General features: G+C 45.3%; 1 pseudogene; it reads right to left on the bottom strand.

Moving 5' to 3' along the window:
- Window positions 1-23445: 23445 nt before the first annotated feature.
- Window positions 23446-23626, bottom strand: LOC126424242 (U2 spliceosomal RNA; annotated as a pseudogene).
- Between the last annotated feature and the right edge of the window lie 390 nt (window positions 23627-24016).

Here is a 24016-nt window from a genome sequence, read left to right as displayed (position 1 = left end):
TTCGTAGCTTTGTGCGAACTCTGCTACAATCGGGGGGAGGTGGTGGGCGACTTGGTACTGCGTTGGTGTTGTGTTTTCTGATGCCTCTGGCTCATCAGCAACCGCCTCGAATCTGTTCGGGGTGGGTTCCACTCCCCGGGCCGGCGGAAGCTTCGGCTGGCGAAACGTTTTCTTCGACAGTACAAAACCATCTGCATCCTGCCCGGTTACGTGGTTCCCTTCCAGTACCGGTGTTTCCTGGTCCTCTCCCAGTGCGATGACAGGTGCTGTCGGGGGCGCTGGCTCCTCAGAAGGTGTGGAAGCGGTTGGGGTGGGGGTGGTGGATTTCTTCTTCCCCTTGGAGTGCCTATCCTTCTTGTCCTTCCTTGCACGCCGCTGGTTGGATGTGGTGGACTTGAGTGGGGGGGATTTAAGGTATTTGGAGCGGGTGGAAGACTGAGACGAGGGGGTGGGTTTGGGGAGGATTTTTGTCGGCAGACGGGGCATCTGCTTGCCATTCTTCATGGACGTGAGAAATTCAGGAAGTGTGCCGGTGGCGTGGGCAAGCAGGAGCGGAGATAGGACGAGGTTAGGAGGGGCAGGATTGCAAGTACTGACAATATATTTTGTTGTCGGCGTACTGTGTGTGACTGCGTTTTTTGGTGTGTTTCTTGCCATGTCCGGGGCGGAAAGTGGGGCTGCTGCCAGGGGGGTGCCAGTTACAGCCTTCGTTGGCACCGTTAGGTATCCCGGCTGCATTGCTGGCCCTACTGTAATTGTGGACGCGGAGGTCTGATCGGCGGCGGCGGAAACCTTCTCTGCGGTTCCGCGGCCGGCTCCCAGGTCCTGGCCCACATTTTCCCTAACCTTGGGGGGGGCAGAGCCTAGCTCTGCGGCAGCCGAAGTACTCGAGACGGCCGACGACGCGGCCCGCGGCAACAACAAGACGCGCTTTTTGTCGACAGCGGTTGACCGCTTCGACCCCAAAGCACCACTGGAGCACGACATACCGCAGTTGAAAGAGGAAACACGACAATTCTGCTGTCGGGCGTCTCCAAAAATATCCTGCCCGCCGTAAGACCTTACTGCAGACCTTGACTGGGTCTCGCCGATGCTTTAATAAAAGCAAAGCCGTAGATTCCGCTGGTGTGTCACCCGTACAAGCGGGGGCCTATGACTGACAGTGCGCGAGTCAGAGGAGCAAGCTCAACTCTTGACTGCCACTCAGCGAGTGGCCTGATTTCTGGTGATCTTCCACTCTTTTGCTACTCTGTTCTTGTGACGGATTTGAGCTAGCAAGTGTTCCGGGAGCTGTATTTGCGGTGGAGGGCCATCCCTTTGTGGTGGGGTGGCCTCTTCCGCTGCCTGCAAGATGGTGCCTGTCAAGTCTAGTAGCGCTTGTTCAACTGTTTCGGCAGTAGGTGGCGGAGCGCGAGCGATATCAGAGGCGACAGTTTCTTGGTATCGCTCCCAGTCTGTGCGTTTGTGAGACGTCTGGTACCGTGGGAGTGCTACCCATTCTCCCACATCGACTTCTAGAATCACTGGGTTGTGGTCGGAAGACATTCTGTTGATTGTCCTTGCGGTCACAAATCCTGCGATCCTCCTAGTGAGAGCTATGTCTAACACATCGGGCCTGCTTCCGTTTTTCGGAAAATGTGTGGGCTCGACTGGACCCCATGTTTCGAAGTGGTGGGTACGCGCTAGTTGTTGCAATTTGGCGCCTGCTCTGGAGGTTACTCTAGAATTCCAGTCAGGGTGTTTGGCATTGAAGTCTCCCCCTATTACGAGTTTGCCTTCAATTTGCCCTAGAGCTGCTATGTCTCCCTCATCTATCTGGTCATGTGGGGGTCGATAGACTGCAACAATTGTTAGGGGTCCGGTGGCAGTGGTTACTTCCACCGCCACTGCTTCGATTTTATTGGTAGCTGGTAAGAATACCTGGTGGTGGGGGATCCCTCTTTTTATGTATATGGCCACTCCTCCGCCTTGGGTTGGCCTGTCTTTGCGGTAGGTAACATAGTTGGGGACTGTCGCTTTTATTCCCGGTTTTAGGTGGGTTTCCCCCATCATACATATGTCGATGGAGAACTCCTTCATGAGTTCTCTGAACTCGACCTCTTGATTAACAATGCCGTCTGCGTTAAAGACGCACATTGTCAGGCCTTGAATATTCGGTCGTCTATTCATGATGGGGTGTTGATACTACTGAGGAAGTAGCAGAGGGGAGCGACTGCTGGACTGTTGCCTGAAGGGCGACGAGGATCTGTGTGTTTTGCTTCTGGGCTTCCCTGAATTCCTTCATCATTTCCATGACGAGGTTCATGGTCTGCACCATTACGCCTAACAGCTGATCCATGGGGGGGGAGTGTGTGTGGGGTTCCCTGGGGCTTCCTCCGTCATGGTGGACCTGGTCGTTGTTGCTGTGTGTTACCCGGTGTTGTTCTCGTGATAGTGTCTGGTGTTGTGGTGGTTGGGCTACGCTTTCATGGTTCCTTGGAGGAGAAACCACTTCCGCGTAAGTCGCCCTCGGTGTGTCCGGCCTTGGGTTTACCCAGGCCTTGTCTGTGTGTGTTGTCATGTTTTGGTGTCTTGTGTGTCTGGATGGGTTCGTGGTGTTTCCTTTTCGTGTGTGGGGGGCGGCCTTTGCGCCCTTTGCCTGCTGTGTGTGTTTTTTATGGACCTCGCAACCTTGGTATCCCGCTGTGTGGTTTTTGCCACACAGCGCGCACCTTATTTGCGGGTCCGTGTGTTTTATGTTGCACGTTCGTGTGTCATGGGCCTCGGCGCATTTTCTGCACCTCACTGCCATGGAGCAGTGTGCCGCAATGTGGTTGAGGCCCTGACATCTGAAGCACTGCACCGTCTTGTTTTTGCGGCGCAGTGGTTCAGTGGTCACAGGGACAGCCAGGATCGTCTTAATGTCCCTTTTGTTCTGTGGGACGTCCGGCAGTGTGACCTGATACAGGGGCCATTTGCTTCCTATGTTTCCCATTTGTTGGACCGCCTTGACGATGTACCCCTGGGCAGTCAGGTCTGTTTTGATCGCCTGGGGGGCCACTCGTCTTGGTTGGTCCCTGATGACTATGTTTTTATTACGTGTTTTTGTTGTGGGGAAAGTGTAATGTGGTATGTTTTTGCTGTTGAGAAGTGTTTTTATTGTGGTGTAGTGCTCGAGTGTCAGTAATGTTATTTTTATTTTGTCACCACCAGCAGGTTTCGCCTTGAAATTGCCTCCCCCGATTGCTGTTTTTAACATTTCGTAGAGTTCCTCGTAGTTCTGAGTGAACTCCGCGACGATCGGAGGGAGGTGGTGGGTGACATGATTTTGTGTTTGTGTTGTTGTGTCTTGTGGTGCCTCTGGCTCATCGGCCACCGCCTGGAACCTGTTCGGGGTGGGTTCCACTCCCCGGGCCGGCGGCAGCCTCGGCTGGCGAAAGGTTTTCCTCGCCAGCACGAAACCATCCGAATCCTGCCCGTTTATGCGGTTCCCTTCCAGTTCCGGTGTTTCCTGGTCCCCTCCTAGGACGACGACAGGTGCTGTCGGGGGCGCGGGCTCCTCAGAGAGTGTGGAAGTGGTTGGGATGGGGGTGGTGGATTGCTTTTTCCCCTTGGAGTGCTTCTCCTGCTTGTCCTTCCTTACACGCCTTTGTCGGGATGTGGTGGACTTGAGTGGGGGGGATTTGAGGAATTGGGATCGGGTAGGGGGTTGGGTGGCAGTCGTGGGTTTGGGGAGGATTTTAGTCGGTTGACTGGGCTTCTGCTTGCCATTTAGGCTGCGGATATGTTCAGCAAGGAGGCCGCAGCCGTTGGCAAGCAGGAGAGGGCTGAGGAGAGGGGAGGGAGGGGCGGGATCGCAAGTCCTGACGATGTATTTGTCTGTCTGTGTTTTGTGTAGGTTTGCCATGTCCGTAGCGGGAAGGGGGCTTGCTGCCAGGTTATTGTCAGTTGCCACTTTTGTTGTCACCGTTAGGTTTTCCGGTGGCATTGCTGACCCTACTATCACGATGGCAGACGCGGAATTCTGAACGGGGGCGGCGGAAAACATTTCTGTGGTTCCGCGGCCCGCTTCCAGGTCCTGGCCTACATTTTCCCTGTTCTTGGGGGGGGCAGAGACTGACTCTGCGGCAGCCGAGGTGCTAGAGACGGCCGGCCGCGCGGCCCGCGGCAACAAGAAAACGCGCCTCGTGTCGTCGGCGGAAAGAGACCGCCGCGACCCCAAGGCGCCACCCAAGCTCGGCATACCACAACGACGAGAAGACACGACAACTTTGCCAGGCGACGCCATGCAAATGTTTTTCCCAGTGCCGTCCGTGCTAAGACCTAGGCGCAAGTGCCCGTCAATGTTTTAATAAAAACAGAGCCGGAGAACACTTCTGTTTGTACTCCCGTGCTAGCGGGGGCCTATGGCTGACAGTACGCGAGTGAGAGGAGCGATGCTCAACCCTCGACTGCTACTCAGCGAGTGTCGAGATGCCGTGTTGCGCGGTCCTATAAAGGCTCCTGGACCAGTGACTGGTTCCGGGCGCCGACCAATCAGGTACCTGCGGAATCGGCCGCCGCGCCAGTGGTGGAGGGTTCGCGGCGCGGACCGGGCGTCGAGTCCCTGCCGGTTCCTAATACGTCTGTGGCCGCTACCGTCTTCGTGCCGGAGCGTTCTCTTCTAATTTTAGTTATTGCGGGATTCCAAGCTGTATTAAGTTGGAAACCAGTGTCTCGATTGATCAGGTTGCTGTTCAACCGAATTTCTACAGCCTCTTTGAAAACTGAATCCCAAAATCCTTTAGCGTCACACAGCTTCTTCGTACCCTCAAAGAGGAAGGTGTGTCCTTCGTTAAGGCTATGTTCCGCTACCGCCGATTTTTCTGTCTGACCAAGGCGTACATTTCTAATGTGTCCCGAGCGCCTCTGCGTGATGCAGCGCTGCGTTTGTCCGATGTACTTCGTACCACATTCACATTCAATACTGTATACGCCCGGAGTCTGCAGTCCTAGGTGGTCTTTGACTGAGCCAAGTATGTCCTTAATTTTGCTTGGGGCATGAAAAATTGTCTTGATGTTGTGTTTCTCCAGAATGCGGGCAATCTTGGCTGTTGGCGGTCCCGCGTATGGTAGAAATGCCAGGCATCTGGTCTCATCTTCTTCTTCTGGTGTGTCTACCTTCCTGCTCTTGTGTAGGGCGCGCGAGATTTGCGTCTCATTATAACCGTTGCTGCGGAAGGTCTTCCTTAGGTGTTGTAACTCTGCAGGTAGGCTGTCATCATCACAGATAGACTTGGCCCTGTGCACAAGTGTGTTAAGCACTGAGTTGCGTTGTGCTGGGTTGTGGCAACTCTGTGCATGAAGGTATAAATCCGTATGTGTCTTCTTCCTATACACAGCGTGACCCAAGGTGCCATCAGGGTGCCTCTTGATTAGAATGTCAAGGAAGGGCAAGCTTCCGTTTTCTTCCACCTCCATGGTGAATTGTATGTTGCTGTGTATGCTGTTGAGATGTCGCAGGAAGTCTTGCAGGTTCTCTCTGCCATGTGGCCACACGACAAAAGTGTCATCCACATATCTGTAGAAGGCTTTAGGTTTCAATGGGGCGGTGTCCAGGGCTATGTCTTCAAAGTGCTCCATGTAAAGATTAGCGATGCCTGGAGCTAAGGGGGACCCCATGGCTACACCATCCACTTGTTCATAAAATTTGCCTCCACACTTGAAGTAGGTGTTTGTTAACACATGCCGGAACAGCTTTATTGTGTCCTCACTAAAGCGTGTTTCGAGCAGCGCTAGGGAGTCTTCCAGCGGTACTCGTGTGAAGAGTGAGGTGACGTCAAAGCTGACAAGAAGATCTTCTTTATCCAGGCGAAAGCCTTGTAGTACCTTCACAAACTCCGCCGAGTTCTTGACATGGTGCTCACAGTGACCCACGATCGGTTTGAGCAGTTGTGCTAGGTACTTGGCTAAACCATATGTCAGTGAGTTGATGGTGCTCACTATGGGTCGCAATGGAACTCCGTCTTTGTGGATCTTAGGGAGCCCATATAGCCGTGGTGGTGCCGGTGCTCTGGGGTACAGCTTCCTGATGACGTCCTTTTCCAGTCCAGAGTCATTGAGCAAGGCGATGGTCTTGCGAGTCACGGAAGCTGTCGTGTCCTTGTCCAGTTGCTTGTAGGCAGTATCTTGTAGCAGTGAGTTTATCTTCTGCCAATAATCTTCTTTCCTCAGTATCAAGACCATTTTCAGAAATCTTTATCCATTATCGAGAAAATCCCAAAAACATTGTTTTTGGGTACCAAAACCAAGCCAAAGATTACATGACGGCTATGCACAGCAAATGGGTGAAATTTTTATATATTCTTAAGATCCCAATGCCTAAAACTTTGACAATTTTGTGATACTTTTATCTGTTTCTGAGATACAGAGGTACCTCTTGAAGTGTAAAATGCGCAAGTACCCCAAGATGTAGTACTGAATCACATGTAAGATTTTTCTGCGTGCAAATTCCGGTCTGATGTCTAAAATATGGTTACATTATTTCAATTTCGTATCAGTAAAATATCAAAATTGCACTGACTCATAAAGTAATTTTCGTATGAACGATATGCCCCACTGTGGCAGAGAAAAGAAGGGAACCAGCGGAAAAATGCTGCTACCACAGCACAAAAGAGGTGAACATGCTGTGTTTAAAAATTCTGCCTGATAAGTGGGGTACCAGCTGATTCATTCTACCTTCATGAACACCTACAAAACTATTGTCATATGAAAATATTCACACTTTTTTATGCTGATAGAGAAGACAATGGCAATGGGAAAAATAATAAATAGTGGATAGAAGGAGGAGGACATAGTGGCAGTGGAACATATTTGACAGCAACAAAATAATGCTAGGAAAAAAGTGAAGAAAATTGTGCCATTGGGACAGGAATGAAAGAAGGAGAAAGTGGAGTGAGTGAGAGACAATGATAATGAGATTCAGAGTGTATGACAATGACAACGAGGAAGAGAGAGAGGGTGTGGCAGATACAAGGCATGTTTTTTAAGTAAGTACCGCTCTGAAATCTAAAAAAGACGTGCTAACATTTCACAATAATTTTATTTTTGCGCGAAAGCCTGTACCTTAATCTACTTTCCCACATAATTTCCGTCAATATTGAGACACATGTCATAACGTTGTACCAGTTTTTGAATACCAGTCTGCCGCCTGACTTTTTCACCACTGCATCATCACTGATTTTGACTTCGTCATCATCATGAAGATGCTGTCGGTCCAGGTGTTTCTTCAAGTGCAGGGACAGATGGTAGTCACTGGGCGCAAGATCGGGGCTGTACAGAGGATGATCTAGAGTTTCCCATCGAAAAGATGTGATGAGATCTTTGGTCTGATTCCCCACATGCGGACGGGCATTGTCTTGCAGCAAAACGATGACCTTGCTCAACCTCCATGGACTTTTGCTGTGATTCTGGTGTGACGTAGGCCTCCCATGTTTCATCGCCCGTAACAATTTGACTTAAGAAATCATCACCGTCGTTGTGGTACCGCTCAAGGACAGTCAATGCACTGTCTAAACGTTTGGTTTTGTGCACATCCGTCTACATTTTCGGTACCCAACGTGCGCACGATTTTCGGTAATTCAAGTGCTCGGTCACAATGCCATACAGAACACTACGAGAAACATTAGGAATGTCATCCCGCAAGGAGGAAATCGTAAAGCGTTTTGCGGCTATCTTTAAATGCTCTCATCCACTTTCTTACCATTCCAGCACTCATAATATTTTCTCCGTAAACTGCACAGATCTCACGATGAATATCGATCGCTTTTAGGCCTTTAGCACTAAGAAATCTTATAACAGCCCGTACTTCAGTCAGCGGGACTCACGATTATCAGAGGCATCTTAAACTCTCAGTACACAACGTAAACAAGGAACAATCAGACTGTAATGACGTCAGAGCGTAGATTAAGGTACAGGCTTTCATGTAAAAATAAAATGATTGAGATGTCTTAGCACGTATTTTTTTAATTTCAAAACGGTACTCACTTAAAAAAACACGCCTCATAGTAGCAGTAAGAGGGAGACAGTGACAGCAGTGGTACAACAGAACGGAGGAGACTGTGGCTGTGAGGCAGGAGACTGACGGTTAGGGAGACACAAGGAGATAATGGCAATGAATTGGGCTGAATGATTGAGTGAGAATAGGCAAGAGAGAGTGATGGGTATGAGTGAGTTACAGCAATGGACCATTAGGTATAAGTGAGTTACGGTTAGGGGAGCTTGTGGGAATTCCAGGTTGCTTGGAACCTGGAGGTCTTTTCTGTATAGCATGTAGCAAGGTTAGTATTTAGTTTAACATTTTGTTCACAAGGATGTCTTTAGAGATGTACCACTCACTGAGGATGAATATTCTAGTAATAGAAGTAGTTATAGTTTTACTCACTTATGGGTAACTTTTAGAAGAATACTTGACATGCCATAGTACTACAGGTAAAGAATAAAAAACATCTTTCATATATAAGGGCGAAGAACGACATGTTTTATTTTAAATATCAGTTTTTGCTACATTATTTATTTACTCATAGTGATACAAGTTACACAACGAGCTCGTTTTGGCGTTTTGTCTTTATCAAATGTACTTGTGAATATGGTGCAATAGGTATATTATTTCTTGTGTTAGTTTATATCTGCATATGCGCCTTATGCTTACGTCATAGCTGCTATGATGTGGTCCATATGGCACCTTGGGGTGTAAATTTAGGTCCTTTTTTTGTTATGATATTCTCACATTCTTTATGTGTTTTTTTTATTTTCATGTCCTTACAAATCTATTACAGTATTTTGTACAAATAACAAGTTGAAGGCCAAAATATTATCAACAAAAAATAGTGTCACCACTTTTTCAAATATGATGCGCACAGACCTTCTAGTGAAAAATGCAATAAATTTTATATCAGAATAACAGTCATATATTTCGAAATCAAATCTAAAGAATGAGTATGAAGCTGTGAAAGCAACCAGTCCACATTATACTTGAATATAAGGATCAAAGAACATAAGGCAGAAAATAGTGAAAATGTCTTAAAAGTTTACTCAGTTACCTAAAGAATATATAGTGAACATTTTAGAGGAAATGGAAGTTCACTCTCGTACAGAAAATTATCCGGAAGACATCATAACAAACAAACCACATGATAAACAAAACAAGTACACTGAAAAATTTATTGACATTATAAAAGAAAAAAGGCAAATTACCATGATAAATACAAAACGCCTTAACACTTGTCATTTATGGAAAAACCATAAAATACTATCTCTGAAAAATTAAATGTAATCACTGACTTTACGGAAAGTAGATATTCCAGTGTAAACTTATAGCATCGCTGGAGACGAAGCTCTCAAACATAAATTTTCAAGATTTCTCTCCCTATATCCATTCCTTCCCATCATAGCCCCTTCCCATCCTGCCCCCCTTTCTCTTTCAGTGTTTTTCTCTGTGACAACTTGGCTACTGCTTCGGTTCCACTACCTTTTTGGTCTCATTTCTCAACTCTCCCTTTTTTTCCTGCCCTTTGTGGTCGTCCTTGGAGTTTGACATCCCTTTCTAAATTCTGTTCCGGTACTGTGAGTCATTTGGGGGTGGAACTCCCTCCCAAGCCTCTCTGGCGTGCGTTCCCCAGACCCCTCCTTTCCTGCCATAGTCCCCCTTCTTCCCCAGCTCACTACCACATGTAGACAGTCTGTGTGATGGGGCTGTTATGTACCCATCTGACTGAGCCGACGCAGGGATCACATTTATGATACCTGAGCTGTCGCCACCTTGTGCCTAGGAGTGGTAAGGGGCATCTAAACTCCCAACAACGACCACTGTGCCAGGCAGCCCTTTCCACAGAGTGGGTGGCACACAAGGGGCGAGCTCCTGATCAAGTGGTTGGTACCAGTGCAGGCACTCTGCACAAGAAGCGTGCTGAGATCCATACTTCTGGCCGTGCTTCTGTAGCCCTCTCTTCAAACAGCAATGGTTATCTCTGTGCTCCTACTTTTGCTTCCTCAGATTTTGCTTTTCTGCCCATCCTGTGGGAGGAGGATCAGGCCTGCCAGTTTGTGGCGAGCCCCTTTCCCCCCCTATTTGGTTCGTTCCATGATAGACAGGGAGACTTTCGCCCCTACCAAATTGTTCTTTTTTTATAGAACATATTGAAGATAAGTTTGGTAAAGTTGACTCACTTTGCAAGATGCAAACTGGTTCCCTACCGATTAAAACCTCTTCTGTCAGTCAATTGGCTTCCCCTTGTACTTGTGAGCATTTAGGAGACATCCCAGTGAGCATTACTCCTCATCAGTCCTTAAATAAACGGACAGAAAAAATTACAATGCTAATGTGGAGTTGTACAACATAAACGAAAGTTGGTAGGCACGTTTCCACATCTGAAAGATGATGCCTATCCAAATTTCACGCCAGTCACATATGAGTGGCGTTAGTAGCGACACTATGAGGATACAAATCAGCTTTGCATTAAATACCTGCTGCAACAGTCATTAACCACAAGAAGAAAATTCGAGAAATTAGATCCAATACAGAGGCTTACCGATAATCTTTCTTCCGATGCAGTATTCGTGAGTGGAACAGGGTTGGAGGGATCAGATAGTGGTACGGAAAGTACCCTCTGCCACAAACAATTAGGTGGTTTGCGGAGTATGATGTAGATGTAGATGAGCTTTAGTTACATTTGAGATCAGATGTGATGAGTTGATGTTAATCAAGAATACCTTTAAGATGATTAAGACGCCATTATCAGCACCTCCTTGAGTTTGAACAAGGTCGTGCAACAGGGCTATGAGAAGCTCGATGTTCATTCTGTGATACTGCAGAAAGACTTGCCAGGAATGTAGCCACTGTACATGATTGCTGGATTGGTGGTCATGAGAATGTATGGTTGCAAGAAGACCTGGCTCTGGATGGCCACGCGGCACTACCAATATGGAGGACCACCATGCTTGTTATACGGCTCTGGCGCATCAGACGACATCTGCAGCAGCAATTTGAGCAGCTGTTGGCGCCACAGTGACATAACTAACTGTTACAAACCATTTACTTCAAGGACTGCTCTGAGACAGATGCCCTGTAGTGTGCATTCCATTGACTTCAAACCATCAGCATTTGCGACTTCAGCGACGTCAAACAAGAGCTCATTTGAGGACAACGTGGAGGTTTGTTGTCTTTTCTGATGAAAGCTGGTTCTGTCTCGGTATCAGAGACGGCTGTGTGTTGGTTAGGAAGAGGCCAGTTGAAGGCCTGCAACCAATCTGTCTGCATGCTAGACACACTGGATCTACACCAGGAGTTATGGTCTGGGGTGCAAAGACATATGACAGCAGGAGTACTCTCTTGCTTATCCCATGAACCCTGAATGCAAATTTTTACATCAATCTCGTGATTCGACCTGTTATGCTGCCATTCATGAATAGCATTTCCAACGGAATAACGGTTGTCCACATACTGCTGCTGTAATCCAACATGCTGTACAGAATGTCAACATGTCTGTTGGCCTGCTCAGTCATCAGACCTGTCTCCATTTGAGCATATGGGATATCAGTGGATGTCAACTCCAGCATCATCCACAAACAGCATTAATCGTCCCTGTGCTGACCAACCAAATGCAACAATCATGGAATGGCGCGGCCTTCATTTCATCTGGCGAGTACAGAGAGGTCCTAAGGACAATCAGGTCGATATCAGCGCTTTCGTTCTGCCTTTTGAAGCTGTATACCCTTCCAGAAAAGTGATAGTTACGGTTTACCATTGCATCATGAAGCTCTATATCCTACCTCCCATGCGCTGTTTCTGGGGTCTCCACTTTGGTCACACGTCTTCATGGTATAAGGCAAATCCTATTTTCAGCAACTGTGGCCACCCTCTTTATTTGGGGAGTCCTCACACACCACCACCTAAGTGCGTGAATTGTTCTGGTGCACATTCTACTCGCTTACTGGATAGCTGAATCTATAAAAAGTAAAGCAAGATTCAGGAATCCAAAACCCCAACTGTCTATCCTACTCTGAGGCCCAACAGAAATTCGACTGTATCCTCTCTGTATCTTTAATGTCTACCTTTGTTTCCATTACGTCTTTTCCTCCTCTTCCTTCCTTCTTATCAACATCCTGTCCCCCTTCCTTTTTCTCCTCCCTGGTAGTTCCCATTCATTCCCTTCATGGAACCACTCTTTCTCAGCCAGAGGAGAAACCCTCTTCTCTGGCACCTGCCAGCGGTGTGGCCCCATCTAGAAACTCCCCTCCCCAGCGTCTACACGAAAAACCCCTTACTTTGAGTCAGATGCAGGACGCAGACTGTGGGCGTTAAGGCTACTTGTTTTCTTTCCAATCACAATAGTGTCACAACTTGCTTTCTTCCTGACCACACCTCCACTCACCCTCTGGAGGGGAAGAAGAAGATTCGTAAGTCTTATGACAAGTTCCATCAACATCCCAGCATGTGTCGCCCACTTCCTCTCAATAAGGGTCCAACTTACATTCAAGGATGTTGCTCCATCCCTACTGGTTAGGGACACTGACTCAGCAGTGACCGATTGTGCTCTGTTTGATGTCCATCTGGCCTCCTGAAGTGGAACTGTAATGGTTACTATCGATACCTTCTGGAATTGCAGTCATTCCTTTCTTTCTACTTTGTAGCCAATGTTGTATCGCAGGATCTCGTTTATGTATACTTACTCGCCAACTCTCCATGGTTTCCAAGCCTTCTGCCAGAACCAGGTTGGTCCTTCGTGAACATCCAGTGGTGTCTGTACATTGGTTTGCACAGACATTGTTGGATTCAGGTTTCCTCTTCATACTGCACAGGGAGTGGTGGCCATTCTGATACATTTAGACTTAGCAGTAACTATGTGCAATCTCTAGCTCCTCCTAGCCTGGCCTCCTACACCTCTCCTCTTCTTGCCCTTCTACGACAGCTCCACCCCCCATTCCCTCTCCTTGCAGATTTTAACACTCGTAACCCTCTGAGGGGTGGTACTGCAACCATTGACTGGGGCAGGGTTGTTGAAGACCTTCTGGCAGAACTTGATGTCTGCCTCCACAACATTGGAACCCCACACACTTTAATGTACCACATAGCGCTTTCTTGGCCTGGATTTCTCCCATCCTTGAAGTTGGTGACTATTTGTGTGACTGTGATCATTTTCCGAAGGTCTTCTCTCTTCTTCAGTGTCACTTGCCTGGATTCCCTCCCAGCTTTTGCTAACATGGATTGGGAACCCTTTTCCTCAGCTGCTATCCCAACTGCTCCACCACATGACACCATTCATGAGTGCATATGGAGTTTGACTAATGCCATCCTTTCGGCAGTTGCTTCAGCAATTCCTTCTTCCTTGGATTTTCCCTGTGGAAGACTGTCCCTTCGTGGACCCCCAGAATTGCTGTGGCTGTTAAATACTGCTGTCATGCTCTCCTATGCTATAAACAGCATCCATTTCTCGACCACCTCCTGCCATTTAAATGGCTTCGGGCCTGGGCCCATTATCTTCTTAAATGCCACAAACAGATTTTTTTGGGAATGATATGTCTCTGGCAAAGGACAAAGATCAGGCGCATTTTTGGCTGCCACCCTCCTACAGGTGTCCTGGGAATTCCTTTCACCAGATCGGACTCTGTCGCTGAGCATATTGCTCAGCGTTCCTCCCAGGTTTCAGCATAAGTCCACTACATGCCACTGTTCAGTCTTCTCAAAAGCTGTCTGGAACGAGTCCCTTCATCTTTCGTTCCCAGCCATCTGGAATCCTATAACACCCTTTTTTTGTTGTTGTTGTTGTGGTGGTGGTCTTCAGTCCTGAAACTGGTTTGATGCAGCTCTCCATGGTATTCTATCCTGTGCAAGCTTCTTCATCTCCGAGTAACAACTGCAACCTACATCCTTCTGAATCTGTGTAGTGTATTCGTGCCTTGGTCTCCCTCTACAATTGTTACCCTCTGCACTTCCCTCCATACTATATTGATGATCCCTTGATGCCTCATAACGTGTCCTACAACCGATCCCTTCTTCGAGTCAAGTTGTCCCACAAATTCCTCTTCTCCCCAGTTCTATTCAACAACTCCTCATTAGTTATGTCAGCTACCCATCTAATCTTCAGCATTCTTCTGTAGCACCACATTTTGAAAGTTTCTATTCTCTTCTTGTCCAGACTTCCATGTTTCACTTCCATACTTGGCTACACTCCATACAAATACTTTCAAAAATGACTTCCTGAGACTTAAATCTATACCCGATGTTAACAAAATTCTCTTCTTCAGAAACGCTTTTTTTGCCATTGCCAGTCTACTTTTTATATCCTCTCTACTTAGACCATCATCTGTTATTTTGCTCCCCAAATAGCAAAACTCATTTGCTACTTTCAGTGTCTCATTTCCTAATCTAATTCGCTCAGCATCACCTGATTTAATTCAACTTCATTCAATTATCCTCATTTTGCTTTTGTTGATGTTCATCTTATATCCTCCTTTCAAGACACTGTCCATTCTGTTCAACTGGTCTTCCGGGTCCTTTGCTGTCTCTGACAGAATTGCAATGTCGTCGGCAAACCTTAAAAGTTTTTAATTTCTTCTCCATGAATTTTAATTCTTACTCCAAGTTTTTCTTTTGTTTCCTTTACTGCTTGTTCAATATACAGATTGAATAACATCGGGGACAGGCTACAACCCTGTCTCACTCCCTTCTCTATCACTGCTTCCCTTTCGTGCCCCTTGACTCTTATAACTGCCATCTGGTTTCTGTACATATTTGAAATATCTTGTCGCTCCCTGTATTTGATCCCTGCCACCTTCAGAATTTGAAAGGGAGTATTCCAGTCAACATTGTCAAAAGCTTTCGCTAAGTCTACAAATGCTATAAACGTAGGTTTGCCTTTCTTTAATCTATCTTCTAAGATAAGTCGTAGGATCAGTATTGCCTCACGTGTTCCAACATTTCTACGTATCCAAACTGATCTTATCTGAAGTCAGCTTCTACCAGTTATTCCATTCGTCTGTAAACAATTCATGTTAGTATTTTGCATCTCTGACTTATTAAGCTGATAGTTCGGTGATTTTTAACACCTGTCAACACTTGCTTTCTTTGGGATTGGAATTATTATGTTCTTCTTGAAATCTGAAGGTATTTCGACTGTCTCATACATCTTGCTCACCATATGGTTGAGTTTTGTCACAGCTGGCTCTCCCAAGGCTACAGAAGCTCTAATGGAATGTTGTGTACTGCTGGGGCCTTGTTTCAGCCTAGTTCTTTCAGTGCACTGTCAAACTCTTCGTGCAGTATCATATCTTCCATTTCATCTTCATCTACATCCTCTTCTATTTTCATAATGTTGCCCTAACTACATCGCCCTTGTATAGACCCTCTATATACTCCTTTCACCTTTCTGGTGTCCCTTCTTTGCTTAGAACTGGTTTTTCATCTGAGCTCTTGATCTTCATACAATTGATTCTCTTCTCTCGAAAGATCTCTTTAATTTTCCTGCAAGCAGTATCTATCTTACCCCTAGTGATATATGCCTCTACATTCTTACATTTGTCCTGTAGCCATCCCTGCTTAGCCATTTCGCACTTCCTGTCGATTTCGTTTTTGAGACCTTTGTATTCCTTTTTGCCTGCTTCACTTACTGTATTTTTATATTTTCTCCTTTCATCAATTAAATTCAATATCTCTTCTGTTACCCAAGGATTTCTACTAGCCCTTATTTTTTTACCTACTTGATCCTCTGCTGCGTTTACTGTTTCATCTCTCAAAGTTACTCATTCTTATTCTACTGTATTTCTTTCCCCTGTTCTTGTCGATAATTCCCTAATGCTCTCTCTGAAACTCTCTAAATCCTCTGATTCTTTTAGTTTATCCAAGTACCATCTCCTTAAATTCTCTCTTTTTTGTAGTTTCTTCAGTTTTAATCTATAGTTCATAACGAACAGTTGTGGCGAGAGTCCACATCTACCCCTGGAATTGTCTGCCCCCGCTTAGCAAATGAGAATTTACCAGCGCCCTTGCTCTCTGCCCTGACAGGACTCCTGGACCAGACAGGGTACACAACCAATACTTCACCATTTACCAGTGGCTAACCAACGTCATAGAAAGGACATTAGGAAAGTTTTGCAGTACAACTGTATTTATTTAATTTTTTCGAAGTAATTTCCGCCACATAGAATACACCTCTCCATCCTTCGCAACCAATCCCTAAACCAGTTCTCCCTAGGCACACTCGTTGTCGCAAGTCCTCAGGAGAAATTCACTGCTTTCAGCTTAATTTTCACATGCAGGAACAATGCAAAGTCGCAAGGAGCAAGGTCTGGACTAGAAGGAGGATGCTCGAGAAGTTTCATTCCTGTATCCCGCAAATATTTGATGCATGCTTTGGCTCGGTGAGCTGGAGTGCTGTCATGATGGAGGAACCAATTGTTTGTTCTTGATTTCTGTCGCAGATTCTTCAAGGATTGAATGACTTGGCAGGCACTGCTCAGTGTACCACTTAGCTGTGACTGTCTTATGTGTGTCCAAAACAACTCGATCTGAAAAAAAAACAGCTATCATTTTCTTGATTACTGATCGGGATTTCCTGACAGCTACGCGTGTGATGTCATCTTCAAGACCCAAACTTTGTTCTTTGTCTTAGTCGGCATGTCATAATAGTACACCCAAGTCTCGTCACCTGTCATGATGTTATTCACTTATTGAGATTGTCGTTTAGAAAACTTTTTTAACATCTCTTGGCACCAAGTCAGACGTCATGTCATCTGCTTTCTGTGAGTCTATGCTGCACCCAGAGACAACTAAGTTTCTTTACTTGCAAATGATCATGCAGAATCGAACAAATTGCTGGTGCATTTAGCCCTAAGGTATCCTTTGTCTGCTTATAGATCACTCGTCTGTTTCTGCTAGCATTTTCCTGACAGCATCAATGTTTTCCTCCAAAACTGATGAACGTGGCCTACCTGTTCTCGCAGCGTCTTCCAGATGTAATTTCCTCTTTGGAATTCTCTATACCACCTGAATATAGTTGTACGATGTGGACACACATCACACATTGCAAGAGACATTTCATCAAAGTAGCCTCTCTACGTTTAAGCCACGCACGAAGTTGTACTGCAAAACTGCCCAAATCTCACTTCGTGGCCACTGTGCCATCCTGCTAGTGAACGAATGCACCCACAGACTTGGCCCAGAGGCTACAGTGCAAGTATGAAGTATTCTCAGTTAAAGTATTCTCAACAATCAGCCTCTTGCGACTTATCGTTACGTCGTATTGCAAAACTTTCCTAGTACCCCTTGTATACTTGCCCTTTTTAACCGTCTCTAGAGTGAGGGGGAATTCCTTTCACAATGGCTAGAAAGTGTCTATCATCTGATCAGTTTAATCAACGTCCTCTGCAAGTTACTTGAAAATACGGTGGATCGAAGTCTGTATTGTATCTATCATCTGATCAGTTTAACCAACATCCTCTGCAAGTTACTTGAACATACGGCGAGTCGAAGTCTGTATTGGATCCTTGAATCCCAGGATCTTTAGGCTTCAACCCAAAGGGGCTTCAGCCGAGGACACTCTACTGCAGATAATTTATTCCACCTGGAGTCTGCTATCCGAATGGCTTTTGCCCAGCGTCAACACTTTGTTGAAGGCCTCTTCGATATGCGTAAAGCTTATGATACCATTTGGCTACACCACATCCTTTCCACCTTACATGAGTTGGGCCTCTGTAGCCCATTCCCCATTCATCTTCCTCCTCTAAAAGAACATGGTTTTTAAGCTTTGATTTATAACTACGGGAAGGGGCTGTTCGAGTTTGATTTTGTCTAAATGCTAGCGATATGGAAGTACATTTCAGAAACCAGTATGGGATGTATATGATGTGGATGACCATAGTTTTCGTGGAACATTTGTTAGTGATGAATGGAAGTACCTACACAGCAATACTGCACTTAAATAGCCCTGACAGAAATTTGGAACCTATCTAACGTGCATCTGATTCCATTGCACCGCTGTATTACTGGTTTTCTTTTCTTCGTAAGCAAATTACGTTTTGAAATTGGAATGAAGTCTATATGCATGTATATAATATGTAGGACTGTAGTTTTAATGGAACATGTGTTAAGGGTGGGAGGAAGTACCACACACACCACTGTGCTTAAAATAATAGTGACTTACGTTTGAAGACTGACAGATAGTCGTTTTGTACACTCTGACATTATTACATCCAAAACCTGATAGAGTAGGTATACCAGCATGCATTGAACTATCGTTAATCTTAGAATGACTGAGTGACCAAAATCACAAAAAGCGCGTCTCCATCTCAATGCGCTCGCTATCTTAAGCAAGACTATACTCTGTATTTACTCTCGCTCCACTGCGGCTCATACCGCGTTCTGCAGTCCATGTACGTGTACAACACTTTGATCCTTTAAGAGTACGTTCTATGATGCCTCTTGAGCTGTTGATTTTAAAACAGCAACACCAAGCGTAATGAGTAATGACACTTTTACACTGCTGCTGTCAGAGACAGGAATACTAAGACAGTGTGTCATACCTATCTGTCAGCTGCCCTATGATATATTTTGTGCACTTTGGCACACTGCTTCTTCTAATCTATGTGAACGAGCTCCACCTTCGTACCTCAACATACATTCTTAACTTCCACTATAACTTTGGGGTCATTGTCACCTATCAACTCCACATTAACATGTGTAGACTCGTTTGTGGTTAAATGATACGTACTGGTGAACAGTAACATCGATTCGACAGCTCAACACTGGATTGTCCCCATCCACCAATCATGTGAGCCCATATCAGTTCATGTTACTTGGGTGACCCACGAAGTAAAAGCATCATGTTGGTGCTGCTAAGATCACATGGATTGGTATACTCTGTTCAAATACATAACAGAAAAAAAACTCTGTGAAAGATGACCTATTTCTCACGGAACCATAAGGGTGGAATATAGTATGTATAGAAGTATATAGATAATCATTTTTTTACTAGATCAGTGCTTGAGATTGGGATGGAAGGATAATCCATAATACTGGTGCAGTGTATTCTCCACCATGCACTGTACAGCAGCTTGTGGTGTATTTCTTTTATGTGCATGATGTTCAGAGATGATAGAGTTATCTGCAAGCAGGTGGGAAGACCTATGATTGGGCTGGTAGTTGACCTGAACGTAACGAGATCTATTGCAAATTAATAAAGCTAGATATCCCGTATGCTGTCATTGGAAGCGATAACTGCAGTAAAATGCTTAACACTAGGCTTCGGGGGCGAGCTCAAGAAGAATGCTTCAGTCAGGGTCAGATTTATTTACTGGAATCTTAAGGGAATCAACCCAAACACTGAGGACTGACATGTCAGTGAGCTAAATCAGAAGAAGATGGATTTTTAAGCAGGTGTAATCCATCTGCTAAGCAGTGATAGTGTGGGAGGCGAGTGATCGCAGTTTCCGTTGGCATGTCACCTGGAGATTGTCTCACTACGATTCAGATCGAGATGTAAGAGGCTCTAAGAGTGCTGTTGCTGGAGGAAACATGGACATTGATTTTGTCTGGCTTGCACTTGTTGGTTAGCTGGCTCTCATTGTACGATAGTTGGGCAAGCGTGCAGGAACTGTGGTTGCTTCTGAAAAAATTGTTCAAATGGCTCTAAGCACTATGGGACATAACATCTGAGGTCATCAGTCCCCTAGACTTAGAACTACCTAAACCTAACTAACCTAAGGACATCACACACATCCATGCCCAAGGCAGGATTCGAACCTGCGACCGTAGCAGCCGCGTGGTTCCGGACTTAAGCGTCTGGAACCGCTCGTCCACAGCGGCCGACTGCTTCTAAAAAATAGCTGCATTACGCATATATATACTACCACGTGGATATACATTGAGATGAAAAATTCATGGTATACCTCCTAATACCTAGTCGGACCTCCTTTTGGCTGATATTGTGCAGTAACTCAGTGTGACATGGACTGAACAAGTCATTGGAAGTCCCCTCAGAAATATTGAGCTATGCTGCATCTATTGTTGTCCATAATTGCGAAAGCATTGCCGCTGTAGGATTTTGTACACGACCTGATCTCCCGATTGTGTCCTATAAATATTCAATGGGATTCGTGCTGGATGATCTGGGTGGCCAAACCATTCGCTCAAACTCTCCAGAAAGTTCTTCAAACCAATCACGAACAATTGTGGTCCAGTGCCACAGCTCATTACCATCCATAAAAATTCCATCATTGTTTCGGGACCAGACGTCCATAAAAGGCTGTAAATGGTCTCCAAATAGCCGAGCATAACCAGGACCCAGTCCATTCCATGAAAACACGGCCCACACCATTATGGAGTCTCCACCAGCTTGCACATTGCCTTTTGACGACCTGGGTCCATGGCTTCGTGGCGTCACACGTGTCTCGTACCATCAGCTCTTATCAACTGAAATCGGGATTCATTCGACAAGGCACGATTCTGCAGTCGTTTAGGGTCTACCCATACGGTCATGAGCCCAGGAAAGACACTGCAGGCAATGTCGCGCTGTTAGCAAAGGCACTCGCATTGATCGTTTGCTGCCATAGCTCATTAACGTCAAATTTCTCCATACTGTCCTAACAGATACGTTCTTTATATATCCCACATTGATAGCGGCAGGTATTTACACAGTGTTGCTTGTCTATTAGTACTCACAACTCTACGTAAACGCTGCTGCTCTCGGTAGTTAAGTGAAGACAGTCGGCCACTGCATTGTCATTGGTCAGAGGTAATGCCTGGTATTTGATATTCTTAGCACACTCTTGACACCGTGTATCACGGAATACTGAATTCCCCACCGATTTCCGAAATGGAATGTCTCATGCGTCTAGCTCCAGCTACGTTTCCGCCTTCAAAGTCTGTTAATTGCTGTCATGCTGTCATAATCACGTCAGAAACCTTTTCACATGAATCACCCGAGCACAAATGATAGCTCTGCCAATACACTGCTCTTCTATACCTTGTGTACACGATACTACGTCATATGTAAATGTGCATGTCGCTATCCCATGACTTTTGTCACCTGAGTGTACTCTGTTCTAGATGGAATATCTTGTCATGGTCGGTCCATACCCGAGGAGCGTGTGTGGGAAAAATGAACAGCGCTATGATTAAACCCTGAATCTTTCCCTGCTCTTGCAGTAACTCTGAATTGTGAGTGGAGGTGCGAGACTGTTGCACCAATGTAAATGATTCAGTGGATAATGCGCGTGTTGGAAGCTCTGTGCTACTCTCAGAATTGTATTACAGAGGTATATCCCAACTGAAAAACTGGTGATGTATTTCTCATGAAACATTATGCTGTCAACGAAGACTCTGATGCGATTATACCATCGCATATCTAGCGTAGTGATCATTGGAATACGATAAAGGAGATTGGGACATCTACGGGAACATATTTATAGACAATCATTCAATATCAATGAATTGCAGATGTATCAGATTTTCTTTGTGCAGTCCTCGTATAGCAAAGGTGCAGCCATTGGCCATTAGAAAAACGTAAATCTGGCGTAGCGATTATAGAAGAGATTAGGGACATTCATTTTTAGCCGAGCATTACTTCTGGATTTAAAAAGGACGAAGAAATCGGTAATACTGCTAAGACATAGTCCTCACAGTGCAGTGGTTTGCAGAATACGTATTTAGAGGATACGTATTTATAGGAGTGATGCAACATCAGCAGGTCATTGCGATTTGCAGACGATGAGGACTGGTGAGTGTTGGCACTGAATGTACATAAATGTAACTATTGAATCTAAAATAGCCGACGAGATATGCTACTGTCCTATAGCGTCTTTGACTACAAATCACTAGAAGCAGTACCAATCGTGAGCATCCGTATAGTGGTGAATTTCTCCCTGAAAGTTAGTGTGCTATTTTTTCTTGTTGTGGTAGCGCGCTACATAGCCAGCGATGGATAGAGGGCTAGACAGCCTTCGAACTAAGGGAACAGTGTTGTCGCAACGTGATGAGGTTCCGTGAGATTTAGCGGGGGTCTGTGACTTGGCTGTGGTATATATCGCTATATATCGAAGACTGGAAGATTCGTGGGAATATGAGGAGTGAGCGATATTCTGACAAGAGGGAGGCTAGGAGGTGATCCCTAATGCTTCTTCTAATCGTTGTGAGAAAACATATTATTCTCTCCTACATGCGTCTCGTGAAGTGACTGGTGACTGCAATGAGAAAATTAGCGGTTATACCTCAACTGATCGCCAAACTGATCGAGTAAGTATGAAAATGTTCATGGAAATTGGTATTGGACCTGTATAAGTACCTTAGGACCGAGATAAATAGGAAGTGCAGAGTAGCCACGGCGATATACCTGCAGGAAAAAAAATGTGAAGTGCTATTTTTTTTCGTCGTGATAGCTCTCTACCTAGTCAGTGAAAGGTGGGGGACTAGACAGTCTTCTAACTGCTGGAACAGTGCTGTCGGAAAGCGATGGGATATCAAGAGAATTAGCAGAGATCTGTGATTTGGCTCTTACTCATCAGAATCAGGTGGATTCAAATCCTATGCATCAAAGACAGGAAGAGTCATGAGAATATGGTGGGTAAGTGATACTCCGACAAAAGGGGAATTGAAAGAAGTGCTCTATATTGCTTCCTCTAAGTGTTGAAAGCATCTTCTAACATAAGGAAAGTAGAGGCTAATACAAAGGTTTTTAGTGAAAGTCAGTCCCATTCCATCTTTTGTTTTCTAAATAAGTAAGTGACTACGTTCTTCCATGACTTTTGTTTGCCTATAAATGGATGGACTGACATTTTAATAAGTAGACGAAATTTACATCTATATGCATACATTGCAAGCCATCGTACGGAGCATGGTGGAGGGTACCCTGTATTATTACTGGTCATTTGCTTTCCTATTCCACTGGCAAACAGAGGGAAAAAAAAGACTGCCTATGTGTCTTCGTATGAGCGCTAATTTCTCGTGTCTTTTCTTCGTTGTCCTTATGCGAAATGTACATTGGTGGCAGTAAAATCCATCTGTAGACAGCTTCAAATGTCGGTTCTCTAAATTTTCTCAATAGCGTTCCTCCTGAGATTCCCATTTGAGTTACCTGGAGAGTGTAGCCCGACAGCACAGAAAACATCACTCACAATGCAAAGGGACTTTCATGATCAATTTAATTAATTAGTTGACCAACATGTTATCAGTGACGCCCGCCCAGCCGTGTGGAAGCGAAAGTGAGAATACCACAGATATGAATCGCGAGTTGGAGCGGTAATCAAGCAATTTTAGTTGCGGTGAGATCTGTTAACGAAATTTCCCACCAACAAAGGGAGGGATGGCCATCGAAATAAAATTACGTACGGTATGTTACCGAATCTATAAAGTTATACGTGGTATTAACCAGATATTTACAACTCCCTTTGCTGCTGTTTGGCTGCCTTAAGAGACTATGGAGGTGGTGAGGCATTTGACTAGCTTAAGAGAGTTCGAAAATGAGGAGGCATCTTGTGACAGAGGTAGAGCATGCTCTTAGCATTACTTCATGAGTCAAAGATAAGTCTAATATCCTTGTCCTGTAATGCAGGATGTAACAGATGTTAAACTTTTAGGAACAGATATTTTTTACCAGTTGAGAGAATACATAGGTGAAATATAACCTATGCCATATTGTTGTTCAGGGTTTCACACTAAGTATCAACAAGTAACGATAATTTAGCAATGTCAAAAAGCGTCTATGCTCCAATTTCTTCTGCCTTTAGAAATAACACGTATAAAAGGAAGGACTCTACACTTCGTGTGAAAAATTCGAGGTGTGTGAACAACAATATTCTGGTCTCGGGTTGGATAATGGATTTTTAAATTGGAGAATTTATGTCAGATAGAAATTGCAGCTAGAACTCTAGCTCCAGGCTGCACCATCTTGTATCGTAATATGCTAAGTGGAGAGCAGCTACGAAGGCGGGCGAGGGTCGGATGTGCAGAGGCATGCGAAATTGTAGCAAGTGACTCACAGCCAATCGCGCGCCAGTGACATTCTTGTCT

Source organism: Schistocerca serialis, chromosome 1, assembly GCF_023864345.2.
Source record: "Schistocerca serialis cubense isolate TAMUIC-IGC-003099 chromosome 1, iqSchSeri2.2, whole genome shotgun sequence".
NCBI lineage: Eukaryota > Metazoa > Arthropoda > Insecta > Orthoptera > Acrididae > Schistocerca > Schistocerca serialis.
This window is presented reverse-complemented; position numbering and strand designations above follow the sequence as displayed.